The sequence below is a fragment of the Elgaria multicarinata genome, chromosome 1 (genome assembly GCF_023053635.1).
Source record: "Elgaria multicarinata webbii isolate HBS135686 ecotype San Diego chromosome 1, rElgMul1.1.pri, whole genome shotgun sequence".
Lineage (NCBI taxonomy): Eukaryota > Metazoa > Chordata > Lepidosauria > Squamata > Anguidae > Elgaria > Elgaria multicarinata.
Genome location: NC_086171.1, coordinates 112,822,049 through 112,846,304, shown reverse-complemented (window position 1 = coordinate 112,846,304; position 24,256 = coordinate 112,822,049).

Sequence of the window (24,256 nt, the reverse complement as noted above, 5' to 3'; positions counted from 1 at the left end):
AGCCTACAGTAATTACTTCTGTAATTATGGGGCCCGGTGAGGGTAGCAGGTATGTGCCTGGGGGGAGGAGACCCCAGTCTCCCCAGTCCCTTACAACATTCAGCATAGCATTCCCCCCTTTTTTTATGGGGAGTATGGTTGAGGCTCTTTTGACTTTCGCTTAGGCAGCTCCCTGCGTGGCTGTTTGGCAGGGGGGCTGCGGGGTTCCTCAGGCACTGTGGGCTGAGATGGCTGAGGGTCCAGGTGCCTGCCTCTGGCCCTTCCCTTCCTCCCCTGGGGTGGGGCAGGGAAAGGCTCCTCCTGGGGCGAGGGAGGCTCCTTCTGAGGTGGGGCAGGGAGCAGCTCCTCCACTGGGAGGCTGCCTCCTACTCTGCCAGCTTCTGACCCAGTAAGAGGCAGTGCTCTCACAGGGCGATCCCTATGCATAGAGGGGCCAGTCCTCATACCTGTGAACACTGGGAGGTTGGCAGTGACCAGCACCTCCAGAGAGGTGGCTATCCTATCCATAGAGCGCACCATTGCTGCCCTCTGCTCAGCATCTACTTTGGCTTGCTGCTTAGCGCTGGCCACGTATTCGCTGAAGGCGTCAGAGTTGCGTTCAAGGATTTGGAGGATGCGGGAGTTGTCTTCTGCTGCCTGGCGCATGATTTCAAGTGCAGCATCTCCTCCTGTCTTCTGTGAGCGGCGGTTGCGAATCTCTGCCAGCCGGGATGCAGGTGTCAGGGTGGCCTTGGGGTTTGCCACCCCTGGATCTGTGGGGAGAGGTTGGGGATTTCAGCCACAAGCTGTACCAGTGAACAGGGGAGGTGAGCAGCAGGTGGAGTGCCCACTGCCCTTATGACACACCATCACTTTGGGACAGCCCAATCCTGCACCTCCAGCCATCCACTTGGGGAAGAGGACACACCAGCAGCAGTGCAGACTCATGCACAGCACTGAAAGGGTGGACATACAGGCCCAGAACTGCCAGTAGAAGTTAGACAGCTGGCATTGTGACTAGTGGGTAGATTTCTCTTAACATAGCGTTCCACTGCCACAGGACTCTGCGCCCTTATCTCTGAGAGCAGTTCCCATGGGAGAAGAATGCTCACTCCCACTGAACCAACCTTGGAGCGTCTGCTTCCCTGGGAAATGCAGAATGTTTTGCCAAAGGTGGGGGTTGCTCTTCAATGTGCCCTGAAACATCCTGCCCTCTCCCCCTCCTCGTCTTGGACTGTTTGTTTTTAGGAATAGCTCAGGGAGAAACACGTAAAGCACTAATCCCACCTTTCCCCATTCAGGGAGTTCAGCATAGTGCAAATATGATGCTGCACTTCCATATGGGTCTCTTTATAAATGCCCTGACACTGGTTTGTGTGAGGCCGCTCCCCAGCATGTGTGAATGCTAGCAAAAGCACACATACGCACAACAACAGTCAACAGTATTGGCTGCCTATACATTTCCGAGCCCAATTCAAGGTGCTGGTTTTAACCTATAAAGCCCTACATGGCTTGGGACCGCAATACCTGATGGAACGCCTCTCCCAACATGAACCTACCCGTACACTGCGCTCAACATCTAAGGTCCTCCTCCGAGTGCCTACTCCGAGGGAAGCTCGGAGGATGGCAACAAGGGAGAGGGCCTTCTCAGTGGTTGCCCCCCGACTGTGGAATGATCTTCCCGATGAGGCTTGCCTGGCTCCAACATTGTTATCTTTTTGGCGCCAGGTCAAGACTTTTCTCTTCTCCCAGGCATTTAACAGCATTTAACAACATTAAGTTTGTTTTTAATGGACCCCAGAATTGTTGTTTTTAAATGGATAGTGTTGTTTTTATACTGTTTTTTTTATGTTTTTTAAAAATTTTGTATACTTTTCATGTTTACTATTTTAAATTGTTGTAAACCACCCAGAGAGCTTTGGCTGTGGGGCGGTATATAAATGTAATAAAATAAATAAACAAATAAGATTACATACCTGCAGCACCTGGCACATCCATCATATTCTTAGAGCTGCCTGCCATGGGTTCTGGGGTTTCTGCCAAGGCAAAGGTGGGACTTGGTTACATAGGAAAGTGGCACTTAGCCACGTCTCCTGCGGACCCATTTGCCAGCCATCCCTCCACAGTGGTTAGGTAGGCATGGAGTGGGATGGCACTACACAGTGCATAGTCAGTTGTGGAGGTGCAGACACTCACTGTTCGGTATAGTGTGGCTGCTGGTGCCCTCTCCTGCTTCACTGGCAGAGCCCACACCCGTATTGCTTGACTGTTCGTCATCTGAAGGCATCAAGGACAAGACATTGGAGTAACATAAAAGGTCGTGCCACTGTCCCAATCCATAGGTGCAGTGCTCACATTTGCTGAACTTACCAGCAGCACACCATAGCTCCAAGTACTTCACCGTGGAAATGTAGGAACACCTCCTGCATCGCATCCTATGCTTCTCCGCCATCCTCCCACTCTCTGCCACCAGACATGTGGGGTGCTGCTGCAGTTCTACTGCCACATTAGGATGGCAGCCATAGGGGTAGGGGGGAGGCATAACAACTTACTCACCAGCTGATGTACTGTCAGTCACATCCTGGGAGAGCGAGCTGGTTTCGCTTGCCTCCTCACAGATGTCCTGGGATCCCACAGGAAGAGAGGGTGGTGGCTTAGAGGGTTGGGTAGGGAGACATTTGGACTGGGTCCTAGTAATTTTGAGACTGCCAGCAACGCGTTTGGGGTGAACTGTAGCATCTCTGCGAAGGATACTATTTAACTTAACAAAGTAAGGGCATGTGCTGGCATTGTTGCCAGACTTGGCATTATGTTTCACCACACGCCAGTAGTTTCTTTCCATGGTCTTCATTTTAATGCGGCACTCCTCTGCAGTTCGGTTATGGCCTCTCTTGGCCATCTCCTGTGACACTTGTTCAAACACATTGAAGTTGTGGTGGCTAGCCCTCAGCTGCTCCTCTATCCTCTGTTCGCCCCAAATGTCCAACATGTCTAGTGTCTCCTGGTGCCTCCAGGTCACCTTCCTCACACCTGCACATGGGCCAAGCAGAAAGAAGGCAGGGGGGCTCGTCATCTTGCGCATGATTGGTAGTGCAGAACCGCCCTCTTCAGCAGCCTGGCACCTTGACTCCAATCCCCCCAACCCACCCACCCACCCCACACCTGCTGAAAGGTGAGGGAACTTTACAGCACAGTGCGAAGGTGCCCCTGGACACATGCCCACCCCCTCGGAAGATGGTTCCCTCACCTTCCGGGCGCAGCCGTATTACCTACGGAAGATGGCCGCCCACCTTCGTCTGTTGCCCCCTTAAACGCAACTGTCACGTACCCACACCAATGTACAAGCAGCCCTGCTTGCCCCAACTGTGCCCTTCACTCCCCCACTAGCCAGTACATCACTCACAGGGCCCAGTCCACCCACATTGGCATGGTACTTGCTGCTGCCCCCCACGCCACTGCCCATTGGTGAGGCGGCACTATAGCAGCCAACCCTTACAGTTGGATGAACAACTTCCAGAAAAGTGTTTCACATAAAGCTGCCAAGCACTACATAACCCCCACATCCACACCGCTCCCCAACTCACCAATTTTTCATTCTTCCGTTCATGCACAAAGTGCTCCCATTTACAGGGGGGAAAACCCGGCCACCATGCTGCTACCACAGCTGCAGATGGCGTGAAAATGGAGGATGAGTCTCGGCCGATACCACTGGCCACGCCCCTCAGCACGCCTTCTCGCTGACCCCACAAGAAACAGTACTGACCTCAGCATAACGCACCACACCTCAGCCACCTGTCTTAGCATTAGCCCGAGACGGCAGAAAAAACCAGGCTTGAAGCCATCTCCAAAACCCCAGGAAGAATGAGCTTTTTCCTCAGGATCATCATGGAAGCAGTTGAATGTCATGTGGTACAACCCCGGTACGCATCCCGTGATAAAGCCTGGTCTAGCTAAGGCCTTAGTTGTATATGTTTTAATCAGTTTTATGTATTTTATGGTATTTGTATCTAATGTTGTTCCCCGCTTCGATCCAGAGGGAGAGGTGGATAATAAATTTATTATTATTAGCCAATTTAAGAGAAGTCCTAGTACCCATCAGAAAATGCCTAGATTGGACCTGTCATTACAACCAACTGGAAATAATACTCCTGTCATATAAACACCAAGGTTGTAACAAGCTGAGATGCACAGCTTTCATTAATTCCACTAACAAACTCAATAGGATTTGAACACCTAAATCTCCTTGACAGCATTACACCTTCTTCAGTCCTGTTTTGTCTTAAAACTAATTTCTGCCATTCTACTTGGCTTTATTATTCCACACTTTTCACCATCCTCTGCTTGACATTCTGAAGCTATTTAAAAGAGCTCCCAATAGCTTGCCCTTTTATGGTATTTATGACATGAAGAATTCAATACAAATCACTGAAAACCAAGGAAGGTGGGAACCCAAACTAATGATAAATATTGTAGAGTATAAACTGCAAGCCCAGATGCAAAGTGCAGTGTATTTAGGTGTACTAGGCTTCGCTATTTTGCATGGGTCCTCTTTTTTATAATGTTTTCACTACAACTTTAGAAATACTACCATTAAACCCCTTAAGAACATAAGTGTTATGCTGGATCAGACAGAGGGTCGATCCAGTCCAGCACTCTGTTCACACAGTGGCCAAGCAGCTGTTGACCAGGGACCAACAAAGCAGCACATGGTGCAACAGCACCCTCCCACCAAAGCTCCACAGCAACTGGTGCACACAGGCTTACTGCCTCAGATACTGGAGGTAGCACATAACCATCAGGGCTAGTAGCCATTGATAGCCTTCACCTCCAGGAATTTATCCAAACCCCCTTTTAAAGCCATCCAAATTGGTAGTCATCACTACGTCTTGAGGTAGTGAATTGCATAACTTAACTATGTGCTGTTTGAAGAACTACTTCCTTTTGTCATGAATCTCCCACCAATCAGCTTCATGGGATGAACATGGGTTCTAGTATTTTGAGAGAGGAAGAAAAATGTCTCCCTATCCACACTCTCCACACCATGCAGAATTTTGTACACCTCTATCATGTCTCCCGTTAGCCTTCTCTTTTAGTTTGACATGAACATATACAGTATAGTTAACCTTTATCAAACTCTTACCTCTTCATGCTTAACTAGGGTGACCATATGAAAAGGAGGACAGGGCTTCTGTATCTTTAACAGTTGTATTGAAAAAGGAATTTCAGCAGGTGTCATTTGTATATATGGAGAACCTGGTTTCCTCTTCATCACACCAGTTAAAGTTGCAGGTGCCCTGCCCTCTTTTGATCTGGTCACTCTAGTATAGCTCCTGCAACTGTTGTGATGAAGAGGGAATTTCACCAGGTTCTCCATATATACAAATGACACCTGCTGAAATTCCCTTGTCTATATAACTGTTAAAGATACAGGAGCCCTGTCCTCCTTTTCATATGGTCACCCTAGCTTAACCTACTTTTTGTTTTATAACCTAGTACAAGCACTGAATAGATTCCTTAATCACATTGGTTTTCATGTCCAGTTGCCCCCCCCCACATCCTTTCTTAAACTTTCTGTTATTGTTACTGCCTTTAGCAGTAACAGAGCTCATGTTGCTAGCTGCATTTCTTTCTGTTGGCCGCCATTTTGTTTTCAGAGATGCTGCATTGTTCCAGGGAATTTTGCGAGAGGGAGATACCGGCTGCTACAAAAAAAGGGTGCCCTCCTAATGGAGCATTGGAGAAAATAAAATGTCAACTTAAATTAACTCCATGGCTATCAGCAAGATAAGCCACAGATAGCACCCCCTTGATTGATAAATAGGTATAAATGGAACAAAGACAATCAACCCATTGAAGCCCATTTGTTGTTGAGAGCATTTGATTAGTAAGAAATTAACAATGAACTTAATGGGAGATAAAATATATATATTATTATTAATTACAAAACAAATACCTCCTCCACTGCCAAACTCCTGTTAGTTCTCCTTGTGAGCTTTGTGAGCTTGCTCCCTAGGAACTGGTTGACTTATATACCTTCTGGACCTAGTGATGCAGCCTCTGCTTGCTCAGCAAGAAGAAATTCTCCAGTCATACACAATAAGCAATCAAGCAGCTGTTTCAAGACACACCCCTTACAATCAAGCAGCTCTCAGGACACACCCCTTTTCAACCTTCAGTGGCCTGGTTTGGATGACATGGCAATCAACTGGGGGGAGGCAACCATCCATTGTGTTGATTATTGTGTCATGAGGGGACACAATGCACACACAATGCACAATATGTTGTTTTGTTCATTTAAACAATGGGAGAAACAACATAGGCTGGTCTGTGGAGGGCTCCGTTGTATAATCTTCCCCCATCAAGTGCACTATTCTATAGGTCATAGAGTTCTCTAACAGGAGCTGCAGAAAACACCCCGGTTTCTCCTGTACAGCTGGCAGAACTTGCAATGGCTGATGGGATAGGGCCAGGAGAATGGAAGAACACTAGCCACCCAGAAGGACACCGGGACTTTCAGCCATGTGGTGGTTGGAGGGAAAACATGATATGTAGGGAATACCAGCAAAATAACAAATGGTGAGTGTGCTATTCCCCCCCCCACACACACACATTGCCTAATATGTCATCCAAACTCATGTTTATTCTTCTCTTTGTGTCTGTAGAACTCCTTCTCTTCCTCCTGAAGGACTTCTTATGTCCTGTCTCTTCCACTCACGCCATTGCCAAACACCTACAGCCTACCGAAGAGGCTAAAGCTGCAGCCTAAGGGACTGTTCAGATGTCATGTTAAGCTTAGTGTGTTATGTGTATGGGGGTGGGTTCCTCCCCACAATGGCTCATGTACCCCCATACCCACTTTCTACAGTGGGGGTAATGGGTCGCAGGGGTGGTTTGTGTGTTGTGTGTAGGGATCCCTGTAGTTCACGCCAGCCGGTCCATGTAAAAAAAATGGCTGACCATAGAGTCGGCCAACAAGAGCTTCCAGTGACACTCTAACCAGTATGGACTCTCTCAGTGGTCAATGTTACATGGCAGAGGATGGAAAAGCTAGCACCAGTTGATGGAATTACCGGTGATGGTGTGAGGACAAGAGTCTACCCACAGAGTGGGGAGGGGTAAGTGAATCCTGGGGCACTGTGTGGTTACTGGTCAGGTGATGGGCTCCTGTGCATCCTTACCCTTCCCTGCTCAGTAGTTCCCATAACCCCCCTCCCCCTGTGTGCATATGAATGGGGCATTAAGAGTAATTAGTCTTTAGTGCAGGAGAGTGGCCAGGGTTACTATCCAGTGTTAGTCCTACTTAGTGTAAATCCATTGAAGTGAATTAGACTTAAGTTAGTCATTCCCAGTCATATCAATGGGTCTGCTCAGTAGTGGCAGCTGGGCTGGTTGGTGCTTCTGAGCATGCCTGCTGCTCTCTGTTTCCGCCTTCCCTCTTGTGGGTAACCTTAGGCATTCTCAATTACTAATGATTTTTTTCTAGGGAGGCAGCAAGGAGCCAGAGGAGTGTTGTGCTGGATTTTTAATTTTTAATTTTAAAATACAAACAAACTGGAGGCCTGGGAGCATGTAAGAGATAAGAGACGTAGAGGCTTTTTAGGAGCTTCAAACCTCTTGCTACGTTTTCCTTTTCCTTTTTTAATTTTCTATTCTTACCCTATTTTCCCCATTTTTAAAAACAACAACAACAACAACGGGTAGCTTCAGAGTGCGAAAAAAATTCATAGTGTGTGGGGATGGTGGTGGGGTAGGCGTTGTTCCAGGAGCCACCAGCCCCTTGCTGTTTTTTTCTTCTCTTTTTCAACATTTTTTCTCTTTTCTCTTTCAGTCTGATTTGCACTCATGGTCCATGGGGTGCATATTTTAAAAGGGGGGCAACCATAGAGTCCACCAGCAAGAGCAACCAGCATTTCCAGCTATGCTCTTGCTGCCACAGACTTTCACCACAGTTGACAGCCATTTTTTTTCCTTTTCATTTTTATCAACAGTGCTGCTGCTGGGTGCCCATTCTGTATGCAGAAGATGGAGGGATGAGTGGTTAAACATGCGGAGGTAAGTAATAAAATTATGGAGCAGGGTGGGTAGCGGAACAATGGGGCGAAGTGTGGTTTTGCGATCATGTGGCATCCCTGCTTGTCTTAGGGCCTTCCTAGACGAGGCCTTAGCGCGCCTTCTGACCCGGCTTCCCTGCTGTGCATCCAGATGACGCACAGGGGAATCCGGAGACAGGCCGCGCTGAGGCCTGGTCTTACGCGCCATAAGCCAATGCGCTTATGGCACGCTTTTCCCACAGCTCCGGCCTCAGGCCGGGGCTGGGGAAAGTGTGGAGACTTCCACGGCTTTTCGCGGCTCCTCACTTACTCACGAGGAGCCGCGAAAAGCCGCGGACCTGTCACAGCGCTCATAGGAGCACTGTGCTCATCGGCGGGGGGGCGAAGGATGGCAGGGTGGGTGGCAAGGGGGGAGGGCAGGTGACAGAGGGAGCGCCGCGCGCCGCCGCCTGCTTGTTCGGGCGGCGGCGGCGCGCGGCGCTCCCTCTGTCACCCGCCCTCCCCCCTTGCCACCCACCCTGCCATCCTTCGCCCCCCCCCCCTTAAAAACAAACACCTTACCTTCCCAGAGACCCGGCCCCTTTAACAACAACAAAAAAATGGCGGACGCCGCAGGGACCCGCCGTCCCTGCGCATCGTGCGTCTGGAAGCCTGGGCGAGGCGCGCTAACGTTAGCGCGCTTCGGCCCCGCCTCCCTGCCAGCATAAGCCGGCAGGTCTAGGAAGGCCCTTAGTTCCATTACCTCTCCACTCTCCGTAGTTCCCCTACCCAACCATCCTCCATGCATGTCTGAACAGGCCCATAGTTTCAAAGGTGTGCTTCATTGTGTTGCTCTACAGATTCCCCTTTGCTTTTTCAGGCATGATCTTAATGTTAACTTGCCTCAGTTTGTCTTTTCTGTGCAGTGGGTTGCCGCTGTGGACTCAAAAGAGTGGTTTGTGTGTTGTGCTGTGGGTGCTATATAATTGTACTGCATTGCTTCAAGGTGCCCAGGGAGGAAGATGTGGAGATAACTAGATTTAGTTGGCTTTGCCTATTTCAGCCCTCAGGTTCCACCTAACATTAATGTCCTTCACTGAGCCTCATCAGCTGTCTCTGCCCCTCTACACATGGGTTTCTATGGGCTGCAAACTACTATGGTGAGTTGAGCGGATATTTGAAGGTGGGACCATCTGCCTCCAAGGGCAGTAGGGGGAAGAAAAAATCTTTTCTGGTTCTATAGATGGCTGTTGGAGTGGATGGACGTGATGTTCTGAACCTCAGTTGTGTAACTTTCACAAACAAAGAGATTGAGTTTTCCTAAGAAGAAGCTGGCTATATTCTTTGGTAGAAGCTAGGAAAAAGCATTACAAGGCTGGGGAACCGCTTTCAGCTTGAGAGGCCAATTCAATTTGGGTGAAGCTCTTGTGGGCTACATTCAGGTGATGGTTGGGGCCCAAAATACAGAGAATACCGGCATATTTTAGTTTAAAGCTGTTACTGCCAGTAACTATTTCTTTATCTATTTTTATTTACAAAAATTTATGTACGGAGCCACAGCCAAAAGATTTTGGAGCAGTGAGCAACAGATAGAATAAAAGAATAAAAACACCATATTAAAAATTACTTTTTAAAAAAGAACAGAGTTCTGTTAAAACCTGAGTCCTGGAAAAGTTATGGCTGGTCGCTCAAGGAAAGCTTCCTGAAACAAAGTTGTTTTCAGGAGGCGCTGGAAACAACACAACATTGGCACCTGCCTGACCTCCAAAGTCAGGGAATTCTATAGGAAGGGGACCACGCCACTGACAGTTCTCTCCTGGTGGACTGTAACCGGACCATAGACACAAATGGAACCACCAGTAACTAAGCCTTGGGAGATGCATTTCAATGTTTTAAGATGGAGAAAAATTTGCACAAAGCTAGGAATCCACCAAATGATTGGTGGATGGGGGAAATGGGACAGAGCCATTGCTAACTGAAGACCCCCATAAGGTCAGATTAGGTCCCCAGGTAGACCTCAAGCACAATTCTGCCAATCTAGCAAGCCTTCAGCACAGGCTGCTGCCTCTTTTTTTTAATGTTTGCATGGCTTTAACTTTCTAATAATCTGACTGTTTGTTAAGACAGATGTCTTTACTCAGTTCTCCAAGGAGTTAACAGCTGCTCCGTTTCAAAAAGCAATGGCCACCGGTGATTCTTCTCTTTCTTTCCTTTCAGCGGCAAATTTCACAGTTTTGCTTTCTAACCAATTTTTCTGCAAAAGCAGCTGGGCAGCCATAAGGCAGAATAACGATAATAGGTGCCAAGAAAAGAATCACACATGTTCAAGTTAATATATTAGATCTGACTGCTGTAGGAGACTGACATGCTTACCTTAGAATTGTCAGCTTTTGCTTAAAGGAAGAGGGAGCGAACCAGAGCCAGGCCAAGACATTTTGCTGCTTAAGACAGACCCCACATCCTCTCCATATCAAGGCCCATGGAGTCTATTTGCCTCTCAACTGCAGGGCCAACTTGTCTCAATTAAAGTTCAAGAGGAATGTGTGGAGAGGTGGTGAGAGTGACCCCTTTAGACACAGTAGGGGTGATGGGAGGTGAAGGGAAGTTAGGTTGCTTCTCTGAGTACAGAGAACAATAGCAAATGAGTAAAAATAAGCAAGCTGATTGAATGAACATGGCCTTCTTGAAGCCAATGGAAGCATAATCCTCTACCTTTAAATATGTGGGTAGCTTTTCACAGTAGAACAGTGAAAAAAGGGGGTTCTTCCTCCAAAGCCTCAAAGACTGGATATACAATAAAAAGAATGTAGGGTAGACCTAAGGACTAAATTCCAGATACTTCAGGGCTGTTGACTTCAGCAAGATTTCACCGCCCCTTCAGATGTTACCTTAGCATTAAGGGAGCCACTGCAATGTGCGCTCCTCCTGTTGCAACCTCCTAATGTTGGAAGATCTAGGTGTGTTTTGGGAGGAACCTCTACCTATAAAGTGGAAAAGTATGTGTGTGATATATGTCTGGAAATATTTACCCACTTTCAGATGAGTTACAAATTTGAAATTTGGCATGCTGATAGGACTGGCTGTACAATGTACCAGAAAAATCTAAAATCATGAAATTTTGGGTTTTAAGTATTTTTAAAGAATTTAATAAAAACCAAGGGTTGCGCTTACAACTCCCAGCATGTCTTGAGTGGAACTCCCAGCATGCCTTAAGTGGGAGACCAGACTTACTGGCCTTTGGCAGCCATTGTGAGTGCACAGACAGGTGGTGTGCTGCATGCCTTTCACAACTCTGACTCCTAAGGTTGTCCTCGAGTAGTCAACCCAACTCCACATAAAAAGGAAACAACCCACATAAATGGGCTGTGTCCATTTGCAGTGCCTCCTCCTACATCAGCGGTTCTCAACCTGTGGGTCGGGACCCCTTTGGGGGTCGAATGACTCTTTCACAGGGGTCGCCTAAGACCATTGGAAAACACATATTTCCGATGGTCTTAGGAAACTGTATTGACTGAACTATGTCATGTATCATCTTTTGTATTAAAGCTATTGTTATGTATTATTTTCATTAGCAAACCATCCCATGACAATGGATCGTGTAGAGAAGAACGAAAATAATTTTATGGTTGGGGGTCACCACAACATGAGGAACTGTATTAAAGGGTCGCAGCATTAGGAAGGTTGAGAACTACTGTCCTACATGGTTTTAAAATCATAACTAGATACAACAGTGTGACTTTGAGGGGGCAAACATGCTCAAAGGCACTCCATCTTGAGATTGCTATTTTCTCAGAATCTGGGGAAGTAAGCACACAGCCTTTGCACTTAAGAGGGAGGGAGGAAGGGGAGGCACTCTGCGAATACCCAGAAATAGACCCGATGAAGGGAGAGAAGTGCCTGGCCCAGCCTTTCAATACAGGCTCCTGATGGAGCACTTGGTGGGTGAGAAGCACAAGCCAAGGCAGTCCCAGCAGGACTGGCAGGAGCTGGGCACATCCACTTACTTCCCCTTCTTGGTGATGCAACAGTATATGGAGTGTGTCCTGGGCCCCAACAGTTGTCAAAACTGTTATAAAGCGCTTTAAAGCCGGAAAGTGGGAGGAGACTGCAGATATTCAAATTAGGCTCTATCAAGCAAAAAGGTGATTTCCAGTTGTACCTGGGACACACACATCCTTCATCAGGTGCTTGGAAGAGGAATCAAACAATGGTTGATCCCCCATTTTGGAAAATATGCGATCCAGCTCTTACTCAGAGCCATTTCTATTCTTAGGCAAAATACACAAGTTCCCTGGTAGGTGGAGACCAGAAAGTTTTGCCTAAACAAAACCAGCACCCTGGTTACGGAATACCCTCCCCTTGGAGGCACAGCTAGCACAAATGTTGGCTTCATTTCGGTGCCAAGTTAAAACGTGGCTTTTTATCAATGTCAGCGAGGGCTAAATTTGCCTAAAGTTGCACATAGTTTTAATTATTTTTGCATTATTATTATTATTATTATTATTATGAGGTATAGCACCATCAAAGTACATGTGGGAGGGGGCGTTAAGTGGTGGTGGGGGCCTTTTAAATCTCAGACATGCCTATTACATATGACTTGGAAGTCACATGTAATAGCCACATCAGAGATTTAAATGCATTTTAAAATACTGCTTCCAAAAACTGCATTTGCCTTGTATGCTGCAACCTTACACTGTTAGCTCACATTGAGAAATCCATCCAAAAGGTTAGCTTCTTTCCACTTGCCTATTCCAAAGTACATCTAAGTCATATTATTATTATTATTATTATTATTATTATTATTATTATTATTATTATTATTATTTTATTTAGATAGCACCATCAGTGTACATGGTGCTGTACAGAGTAAAACAATAAAACAGCAACACCCTGCCAAATAGGCTTTCATTCTAATAAAATCATAATAAAACAATAAGAGAGGGAAGAGAATACACCAAAAAGGCACAGGGGACAATAAAACTAAGAGTGTGAAAGTAAGAACACATTCAAGTTCTAAAAGCTGTAGAAAAAAGATATATACATATATTTACTGATATTAGCTTGTTCGTAGTTTAATATGTTTTTAGCTGTGCAAATCGTGTATTGTTTTATATTGCTTGAATTGATTTTATCTGAATGCTGCCTGAGATCCCAATGATATAGGGCAGAATATAAATGTTTAAATAAATAAATAAATAAATAACCATTTTTATATTAGCAAAATTGGAGGTAATGTTAGATGTTGTACCAGTTGGTTTTTTTAAAAGTCAATGGAAGCTAAATTGGATAGATTTGCATATTAGTTGGAGGCAATGTACACGTCTCCTATGACATATGCAAGTATAACCTAAAGACAAAATAGGTTTTCTTTTTCTGCAGGACAATTGCTTATTCTTATGCAAATCAATGCAGAATCCATTGATTAATTGCCCTGTTAAGATGTCCTTAAATGGATGACAGCCATAATGTATAGTGCATGCTGGCCTTCACCCTTGCTCTTTGCTGTACAGTGAACAGTGTTGTTTTCGGATGAACCCAAAGGATTGCAGTTGTATATGCTTATTTTTTTTAAAAAAAGGCTTCTTTCCTGTGAAAACCTGCATGCATAAAAATCATAGTCTCTCTCACATACAGAAGGGAGAACTTGCATGAAAAATAAATATGGACTACTGAGAGGATACATTTTTAACAGAAAGCGCTTGGAGACGCTAGGACATCACAAAATTCATATGCTTCAACAGGTAAGGTATGTCGACTGGTGTTGTAAAACACAGTCCCAGCGCAGTGGGTTGCGTTGTTGTTGTTTTTAAAGAAGTTTAATGCCAAAAGGGTGCCCTGCAAAGCTAATGGCAGCAAGAGAACTCTGATGAGGTGACAGATTTCTTCCTACAGGGCACTTGATTTTGCAGAGCGGGTCTCAGAGGTGTTAAATAAAACTACACTTGAAATAGCACTGTCCCCACAGATTCATACAGTCGAGCTACACTGTCTTGTATCTTGTATGTAGAGTGCTGGAAGGCTGGAAATCATGGCCTATTTGAAAGTGCTTCTCAGACACCGGCTGTCCATTTGGGAGACTTAAATCCTGTTGCCCGACACACACAGAGAGACATTCATTAAAAATAAGGACATATCGTAAGAGCCCGCACCAGATTTATGTGTATATCTAACAACCCAAGTTTAATAGTACATGAAGTGTGTTACTTCTTTACTAGTTTTCAACTACATTAATCCTAATACACCTCCAGCAATCTTCATTAGAATGAAATAGAAAATGTTAATATGGCTATCACTTCACACCCAAAAGAAAAGAAAAGAAAAACAGAAGCGTTTGCTATAAAAACCAATGTCACTAAGCCTAAATTGCATAGCAAATTAATTTCTCCTACAACGCCAGTTCAGTAATGTAATGATTTAGGAACAAATTAGTTTCTTATACGTGTGCACAGTGTCACCATAATATCCATCAGAACTGCCATGCACCTAGTTCCTTTACTTCTCAGATTTCTCAATTCCTATCCTGCCCCTTCCCAAGAACTTGAGATGGGTAACAATGGAAGATGATGTTGATTTTTCCATGGCGGTTTCCCTGCCCTGAGGAAACTACAATTGGAAATTTAACATAGGGGAGGCCATTTAAATATGAACAGTGTAAACATGTTGTGAAGGGACGAAGGGAGGCTAGCTTGCTCCCAGCAGTGTTGGCAGAGGCAAATGGTTGCTTGGGTAGGCTGCTAGCCACCACTCCTTACATGCATCTCAGTCTGAGCTAGGGTACACTCAGGCCTTAGCTAGATCTACCATTTGTTCCAGGACAGAAGAGGGGAGATCTTGCATTGGGATTAAAGCGAGATCTCTCCCCCATTTACACGTAAGGCGCGGCGACCTCAGGAAGAGAGGTGCCATGCCCGCCATTTTTTAAATTTTCTTAAAGCGACAGCAGCACATGAATAGTTGTGCGCAAAGGTAAGTGGTTTTTAAAATTTAAATTAATTTCCCCGTTTCCCCCACCCTTACCCCCGATGGCCATAGCTCTCCTGAGGAGTGCTGCGCCCTATGCACAGTTCCCAGATCCACGTGAGTAATCGTGCAGAGCGGGGTCAAGCCGCGGAAATGGGCCATACGTTCTGCGGTCCCGGGACCATGGAAAAAGCGGGCCCAAAGGGGAGGGCTGTATCCCAGGGCAAGGGAGGGATGATCCCTCCCTGATCCTGGGATCCCCTATGTGTCATGTGGATGCACAGGGACGATCCCGGGGTTCACCCTGGGATATAGCCTGGTCTAGCTAAGGCCTCTGTCCTTACAGGACTCATGTAGGACTTAACAATGAGAGGCCACACTGTCACTCTGTGTGGCAAACCCTAGGCCTGAAACTTTAAACAGTAGCAGTGACCCAGCAGAAGGCTCTGGATTTAGTATTAAGACTTTCCTTGAAGAGCACACACAAACAAGCCTTATGGTAGAGGTTAAGTTTATTTATATAAGAGAAAGAAAAGAAACACAAGAATCAGAACAGCCTTTGACAGCAATACTTCAAGCAAAAAAAACAAAGAAAGACTTAAGCTGCCCTATATGTTACTTAAATATTGGACTTCCAATAGGACAAGGGCTAATCCTAGAACCGAACAATCACAAATTTGAAAGCAAATTGCAGTATAATGATAGTGAGGAAGATGAAGATAAATTGCATGGCTAGATGGGGTGATATACCAGGATTGTCCCTTTGTGTCCACATGGCGCACAGGGCATCCCAAGAGCAGGGAGTGATGATCCCTCCCTTGGCCCGGGATATCGCCCTACCAATAAATTCTGATTTTTCTGTGGTCTCAGGATGATATCGAGACTGCAGAATGTGTGGCCCACCATCCCGTTTTTGTCCCAACTCCTCACGAGATACCACGAGGAGCCGGAACCCAGGCTCCTCAAGAGGTCTGTGCCCATCGGGGGTGGGGTGGGGGGAGCAGGAGGGTTTTTGTGTGTTTTTAAAAAACACTCGCATTTTGCACAGGAGCGCTCCTACGCTCTTCTCCAATTGGAAAAAAATAACAAAATGGCGGCCATGATGTCCTCTTCTTCCTGGGAAGTCATGCACCACGTGTAGATGAGGGGACAATCTCACGATTAGGGATGTGCTCCGCTTCTAATCGGACCGGAGAAGCAGTAGCAGAGCGGGGGGCTTCGCCTGCCCTTAAGGCGGAGGCGAAGAGGATTGGGGGGCCGGCAGAGCATGGCGAAGAGGATCGAGGTGAAGGTGGATCCTTCGCCTCGATCTGGAGCTCCGCTGGAAAGGTAAGTGGGGTTTACCGGGCCCTGCCGCTGTCGCCCATGCGGCGACAGCAGCAGGGCCCGGTAACACCCCCCGCCCTCCTCTCCCTTACCTACCTCCGTCCGTGGTCCGTCAGCGTCTCCAATTGAGCCCGTGGTTCCAGCAGGAAGTCTGGGCCGCACTGCGGCCCAGACTTCCTGGTGGAACCGCGGGCTCAATTGAAGACGGCGATGGACCACGGACGGAGGCAGGTAAGGCCCCCTCCCCCTTGGTCCCTTACCGGGCTCTGCCGCCGTCGCCGCATGGGCGGCAATGGCAGCAGGGCCCGGTAACCCCCTCCTGCCCTCCTCTCCCTTACCTGCCTCCGTCCGCGGTCCGTCAGTGTCTCCAATTGAGCCCGTGGTTCCAGCAGGAAGTCTGGGCCACACTTGCAGCCCAGACTTCCTGGTGGAACCACGGGCTCAATTGAAGACGGCGACGGACCACGGACGGAGGCAGGTAAGGCCCCCCTCCTCCTTACCGGGCTCTGCCGCTGTCACCGCATGGGCGGCGATGGCGGCAGGGCCCGGTAACCCCCCCTATGGGGGGGGACCGGAGCTCCGATCTGGATCCGGAGCTACGAGCGGAGCGGAGTGGGCACAGGCGGAGTGGGGGCGGGGCGGAGCGGGCCGATCCGAAAATGGCGGATCTTAAAGTGAAGCGGAGTGGGGGGTCCGTGCACACCTCTACTCACGATCATAAAATCATGAGAACATACCACTCCAACCCTCTTGTCTAGCCATGCCCAAAGAAGCAACTCCAAGACCCCTCTGTGCTTAACCCCCTGACAACCCAAGGAAGGTCTTAGTTAGCCAGTCACCATGCAGCTGAAGCAACATTCCCAACCCCAAACAAGAGGGGGAAGATTCTCACAAGGATCCAGCTGAGTTCATTTGATCCAATCTGGCTCTGGTCTTGAAGGCCGAGGCCTCTCAAGATAACTGATACACAGATGTTTGCTACTCTAAGTGTCACCTGGTCAGATGGATATGTATGGATATGTATTTAGAACACAAGAGAAAATGGACTTCTTGACACACCTGAATGATAGCCTTATGTCTAAGAGGCAAATCAAATGGGGCATTAAATGTGTTTTTGAATCACTTGCTGGGGATACTTCTATTACTCAATGTGCTGTGTGTATGTGGTGATTTGGATTGGGACTGCAGTAAAGGCAGCACAGTGGGGGAATTTGCCTCTTTCCTTTGTGGCATTTTTCTACCACATAGCTGTTATCTGCCCCCAAACCTGCTGTTTGCAGCAAATAACCACTGTGAGGTGTGGTGGTGGTATTTTCAATGGGAAAATAGAATGGGGGAAGTGCCAACTCTCCCCTCCCTATTCTGTGATCGATAACCAGATAAATGCCCCCCCGGAGGAAGAAGCAGCCAGGCACCTCTCCACCGTGCCTGGGTCCAGCTCCAGCTGAGATCCCCCTCCCTCCTGCTACCTACTGTCTCTGCAGAGGCCACCAGTGAGGGAGGAAGCAGCAGCCAGGCACCTCTCCACCATGCCTGGGTCCAGCTCCAGCTGAGATCCCCCTCCCTCCTGCTACCTACTGTCTCTGCAGAGGCCACCAGTGAGGGAGGAAGCAGCAGCCAGGCCCCTCTCCACCGTGCCTGGGTCCAGCTCCAGCTGAGATCCCCCTCCCTCCTGCTACCAACTGTCTCTGCAGAGGCCACCAGAGAGGGAGGAAGCAGCAGCCAGGCACCTCTCCACCGTGCCTGGGTCCAGCTCCAGCTGAGAGCCCCCTCCCTCCTGCTACCAACTGTCTCTGCAGAGGCCACCAGAGAGGGAGGAAGCAGCAGCCAGGCACCTCTCCACCGTGCCTGGGCCCAGCTCCAGCTGAGAGCCCCCTCCCTCCTGCTGTAACCTGTAACTGCTGAACTTTCCAACTAAGATTGTAGTGCCTGAATTTGCTTTCCTTTCCCCCCTCCTCCTCCTCCCTCCCAATCCCCTTTCCTTTTGTGTCATGTCTTTTAGATTGTAAGCCTGTGGGCAAGGACTGTCAAGAAATACTTTTGTAAGCCGCTGTGAGAGCCTTTTTTGGCTGAAGGGTGGCATAAAAATCCTTAAATAAATAAATAAATAAATATAACTAATCATTAGTTTAAAGAAAAAAAGGCAAGGAGGAGGATTTCAGCCATAGGATTCAAAGACATGTTTAGATTCACGTGAAGTTTGACCACTACATAAGCCTTAGTAGTTGGGACCCACACTGAAGCGAATATGACATATTGCAGAATTATTGTGGAAGAGGGAAAATATTCCAGGGGAGAGGTAAGGTTTGTGGGGAATTAGAATCACTGGCAAGGCATGATGAACAGCCTCCTTCCTGAAAAAAATAAATGTTTGATAAAATATTGATATGAAGCATACAGAATTATGATTTGTTGCACACACAATCTTTTGTGGGGCTGACAAGTCTGATGACTTCCTTCAATCACTTTAAGTGTTTATGGTACAAGACAGAAAATGATGTTCTGCGTTTTTATTTCCTTAAGATGCTTTATACGCCTTCGTAATGACCTCCATCAAGTCATGCTTTTTCTTGATTACTTTCTTTCCTTAGTTTAAGTTGCATAAGACAATCATGGCAGCCAACAGGGAAACGTCTTGAGTATCTAAGTGATAGCAAGGGGAAGGAGTCTGCTGTCTCGTACATTTTATTATTATTGTTTTTAATGAAGGCAATTCATTGTGAGGACTACTAGAGCCAACTGTGGCAAACAGCGATGAAACCGAATTGCATGCTAAAGCTGCAATTTATAAAATACTGGAAGTCACAGACTTGCACTTTACTCTATAGTCTTGACTCTCAGCTGAAACGAAACCTAAGTACAAGTAACTAAATTAACACAAATAGCTAACTTGCTACCCTTTCCTCTCCTGCTTGTCTCCTCCCTGTGTTATCCCCCCAACACTCACTCTCTCTCTCTCTCTCTCTCACACACACACACACACGACTGGGTTCACACAATAACCACAGTCCACAATGGCTTATTGAATCCATGGTGGGTTGCAATGTGTACCAAACACCCCTTTGAAGTCGCAGCAGGTGGTTACCATAGCTCGTCATGTCATGCCAATTCTTTGGCAATTGTCGTGTTTCTCAGAAAACTCCTGCTTTCGATGGGAGGCAAAGGACGAGGCTTGCTAAGTAATCCACAAAGATTTTATTAAGCAACAAACATCTCTTCTACCAGAAGGGAGTTTAATCTCTTGGAAACGTTCCCCTAGGCAAAACTATGCAAACTAAGCAAGACAATTGTCCTCTCAAGAAGAACAGGAAGGCTCTTCTCAAACACCCGTAACTTCAGAGAGCCTGGGCCGATCTACACTACTGCTTTAAAGCGCTTTATAACAGTTATAAAGCGCTTTAACTGTTTTAAAACACTATAAAACTGTTATAAAGCGCTTTAAAGCACTAGTGTAGATCTGGCCCTGATGTGGAGGCAGGTTCTGGTGCAATCCTAGTCGGACCAACTTTCTCATGCCTTCCTTCCACTCAGTGCATTAGCTTCGGGCAGACCCTAGCACCAGCTAGCTTGTCGGGGCTTTCTTCTCCAGAAGAAAACTCACTTCCCCCTGAGTGTGTAGGATTTGGCCTTGAGGGAGAGGACTGACTCCCAGCTGGGGTATCACCCATGAGAGCTTCTTCCCCCACTGGTACAGGCTGGCTGGTGTCTGGCACTTGGTGCCGCCTCTTCTAGTTCTGAATCTGATTCTGATTGATTACCTGAAACACCTTCTCCCAAAACAGAGGCAGTAGGGTTAGACATGACACCAATAAGCAGTGGTTCTTTTTGGATATTTAGAAGCAATCAACATACCAATGAATGGAGGAAAGAAGTTTATTTAGCTAAAATAGGCAAATATAGCAAGGAAAGTCAAGACAATACATTCAAACTATAAAGCATATGTTCCTTCAGTCACTGGGAGCCCTGTACTCTTATCAGATCTGCAAATCTGATGAATGGCTCCAATGGCCCAAGTTGACAGGTGTCCAATGGCACCTGTCAACTTGGCCCATAGAGAGGTTCTGATTTGGGAAGGTCCCAGGGAATCATATAGTATCCCCCCACCCCAATTCTGGACCATGGTCCCATCTGACATTCTTGTAGACTAGAAAACAACCAGCCTCAATGATTAGCAGCCAGCCAGCCCAACACAGATAGATTCCATCTCCACTCTCAGGTGGCCTTGAGATTCTGCCAAAGCCTTTATCTACCGACTCAAGTACAGCATCAACAGCCTTAATTCTGGGAACTAGCATAGCTATTTCTTCCCCCACCCCAATCAGCTCAACAAACACACACACACAATGGCACTCTAGACACAGACAAGGGAACTGGTGCACCACTAACTCGTCAAAATACAGGGGTCTTCTGTGTTTCCACTACACATGAGAACCCAGCAAGGGTGGGTTATGTGAGCAGTAAACAACTCTCACAAAACCCATGTGCTGTTTTCAGGGTTGTTTAACCCTTGAATAAGCCACCCTCACAGGGTTCACATGACATGACCAAATAAGCCATGGCGATGAATATTCAAAAGGGGGCCCAACACATGCTGCCACCCACCATAGTTTAAATAAGCTATGGTGAGTGGCGGCAATCATGTGAACTGGCCCACTGATTGTCAAAATGCAGACTGTCATGTCCTTCAGCAGAGACTGTCCTTTTTTGGCATATGAAACTCTCTAATGCACTATGGTAGTGTTGTAAAAATAAACATAAATAAAACCAAACCATGCTATGTGTAGCAACATGTTTCTATCAGTTTCAGTGGAACTGATCTAGTGCATTGGCTTACATGGTACATGAATCACACTGGAGGCAGAAATACTAACTTGCTACTATTAAAAGCTGAAAATAAACAATCAGGAAATCTGAATTCTGCAAATACATTCTAAGCAGAATTATGTAATTTGTTGTCAAGAGTTTGTATTTATGTTCTAGTTTGTTTTAGTAGAATGCAGCAACCATTTATTCCAGGGTACCCATGAAATTCAGTAGTTTGATGAATAGCAGCATTGTTGAAATTAGGGCTGTACACTGCCTTGGGCTGAAGCCCCAAATCTAAGGTGAGGGAGGATGACCCAGTCTTCCTCAACCTGAATATGAGGCAGTGCCAGTTTGGCCCAAGGCAAAAGGGCCATTTCCCTAGCTTGTGACCATAGATCTATGAAAAATAGAGAACCCCTATCTTACCTTTAAATTGTCACTCTAATGGAGGATGACGGATGACAAAGATAAGTACTGGAGGCAAATCCGGGTTCGGGGAGAAGGGGGAAAGCATACACCTTGGCGTGACTTTCCTGGCCACCTGCTCTGTGGCTGTATAGCGGGCTCCTGGGAACACCATAAAGGCTTACCTGCTTCGAGGGGGAGGGGGGACAAACCTTGCTTTGGCTTCAGTTCCAAAGCAAAGCGTCCAAGCCCTGAAGCACCACGTCAAGAAACTACACAGAAAACCTTCAGAAACTGGGCCTACCAAAAAACATCCACACCAACTTCCAGAAAACCATCATAATTAAAACATGCTCAATTGTCAGGAACAGGGCCATTTCAGAGGCTCTGAAATGGTCTCTGAGGCAAGTTGGTGTGGCTGTGCACAGCCTTAGTTGAAATAGCATCTGAAGTGGAGGTTGCTGCCTGAGACAAAGGGCAAGGTGGTGCCTCTCCCCACCTTTTTCAGTGGCACTGGAATCTTACTTCAATATTGGCAATGGGATAGCATCCTTCTTCTTACCTGAGTTCAGCAGGCTAGATTAGGGATACAGGGAAGGCCACATGACAGTTCTGTCTGCTCCTCATTCCTCAGCAACTGCTGCCCATAACTCTGCCTACTAATAGCACCATCACTTAATGGAGGAATAAAATTTAGTGAATACTTGGCAGGTACCAGGCACAGAGAAGGGACAAATGGGCCAGGAATGAACTTACCTAAATGGGCACTCTGTTCAGATAGTGGAGCTCATTAATGCACCCAAACCATTGCCTTTCCACCCTCTGGAAGACATATATATATATATATATATATATATATATATATATATATATGATATGATACATGCACATGTATAGCCATATAAGCATACATGGATACATGTACAGATAGCACACCTCTCCACTTTCCCAGTAGTTTGCACACACACGGGCTGAAAAAGCAGGAAAACTCAAGAGTAGTTTTGTCACAATTCCACAAAGAGCACAAATGATTTCAAAACTCAAGCAGAGCAGGTGTGAGCCACTTCTACTACAATGCGGTGACTATGAGTGTTCACAGAGAGTCACCACTTCTGGTATGCCTCACAGAGTCAACAGCGTCAATGTGAAATGTTCATTTCTGTAGTGATAGGGAACCACTCTCCAGCGCTTTTTGTGCACCAATTTAATGGCATACATTTCGTCTTCCAAGAATATGCGTTCAAGATTTCAAATGGATGGCTCAGTCTGACTGTTCAATATGTCATTGATTCTATAATTATGGTAAAATGCAAGGCAGTTCCGTGGTTCACTTTGTACTTTTGTGTAGAGTAGAGTTGGATTTATACTGTCAGAGTAAAACGATACCATGAAATGTAACAGGGCCACAGCTTACAGCTCTTCAGATGATATTCACTGTCATGGAATGTGGAGCCAATGGAATAGTGAGAACTCATGGCACTTCACAGCACATTACAATGTAAGGCTGGTAAGCCACCAGAAGAAAATGGCTGATTTGCAGACAACCTACCAAAGTAGTTCTCAAGCTTTCTACTTCAGCTAACTTTTTTCTGCTAGTTCCAAGTGAGATACCTAATTTGTTTCCCGATATAGGAGTTACTCTAAGTGTTCCTATAGTTGTTACCAGGACGTAATTTTGGTTGTTAAAACAAGCAGAATAAGGGGCCAGCTCTAGATTAAAAACAACAGCACTTGGCCAGGTATGTTTGAGGGGTGGGGGAATACATGATGGGGAAATCCTGCTGAAGCATAACTTTAGTATGGCTAGCAAACATACATTTCAACTTGATCAAGGAAAAAAATACATTCCTCTTTTACAGGACATAAATAACTTGGTATCCCAATACTCACATCTGGTGTTGCTGTACTTAGGTAGGTATCGAACTCCATGCGTTCTCAGCTTTCTTCCTATGAAGAATGAAAACCTATATAACAGAGCAGGTGCACGAGGTTTGTGAGTGGTAGTGGGAGGAATAAGGTTCCCAAATTAGAGCTAGGGATTATAAAGGGGTAAAAAGGATTGCAAGATGCCCCTTTAATAAGTGGAAGGAGTTCAGGGAGGAAAGATTGGTTGACTGGGAAGAGTGATGGTACGGCATCTTTGGCAAGACAAGGAGAAAGTAGAAGAAGAGCAGTGGATAAGCTAGGAGAGGGGAAGATTGGCATGGGGTGGAGTCTGCATTGGCATGAAATTTTCAGCACAATCCTGGGTATAGGACAGTCTTCCCCGAATTTGGATTCCCAGGTGCTGTTGGACTACAAGTCCCATCATCTCCAGCCAGCATGCTCAACAGTTAGGGGTGATGAGACTTGTACTCCAACAACATCTGGGGACCCAAGATTGGGAAAGGCTGGGCTACGATTGCAGCTTAAATAGGACTAAGATGGGGAGATAGAGTGGGCCCATGCCTCTTGACCCCACCCTGGACATCATGTACCCACCCTGCTAATGCTCCACCCTCAACCTCCATAACTTGGGCTCCATTCTGGATGGGGAGCCAGCTGTGTTCATCTAGGCTCCCAATCACATAGAGGTGCCTATACAAGTACAGCTTGCCCCCAACCTGCTTCAGATCTTCACCCAATGTGTGGGACCAGGACTGGAGCCAGGTGGACAGGTGGGACATAAGGCTGGGGGCTCTGACTCTCTCTACTTAGTTATGGATTGTATTAAGTGGATTACTATGTCTTATATGAGCCATGGGGTGGAG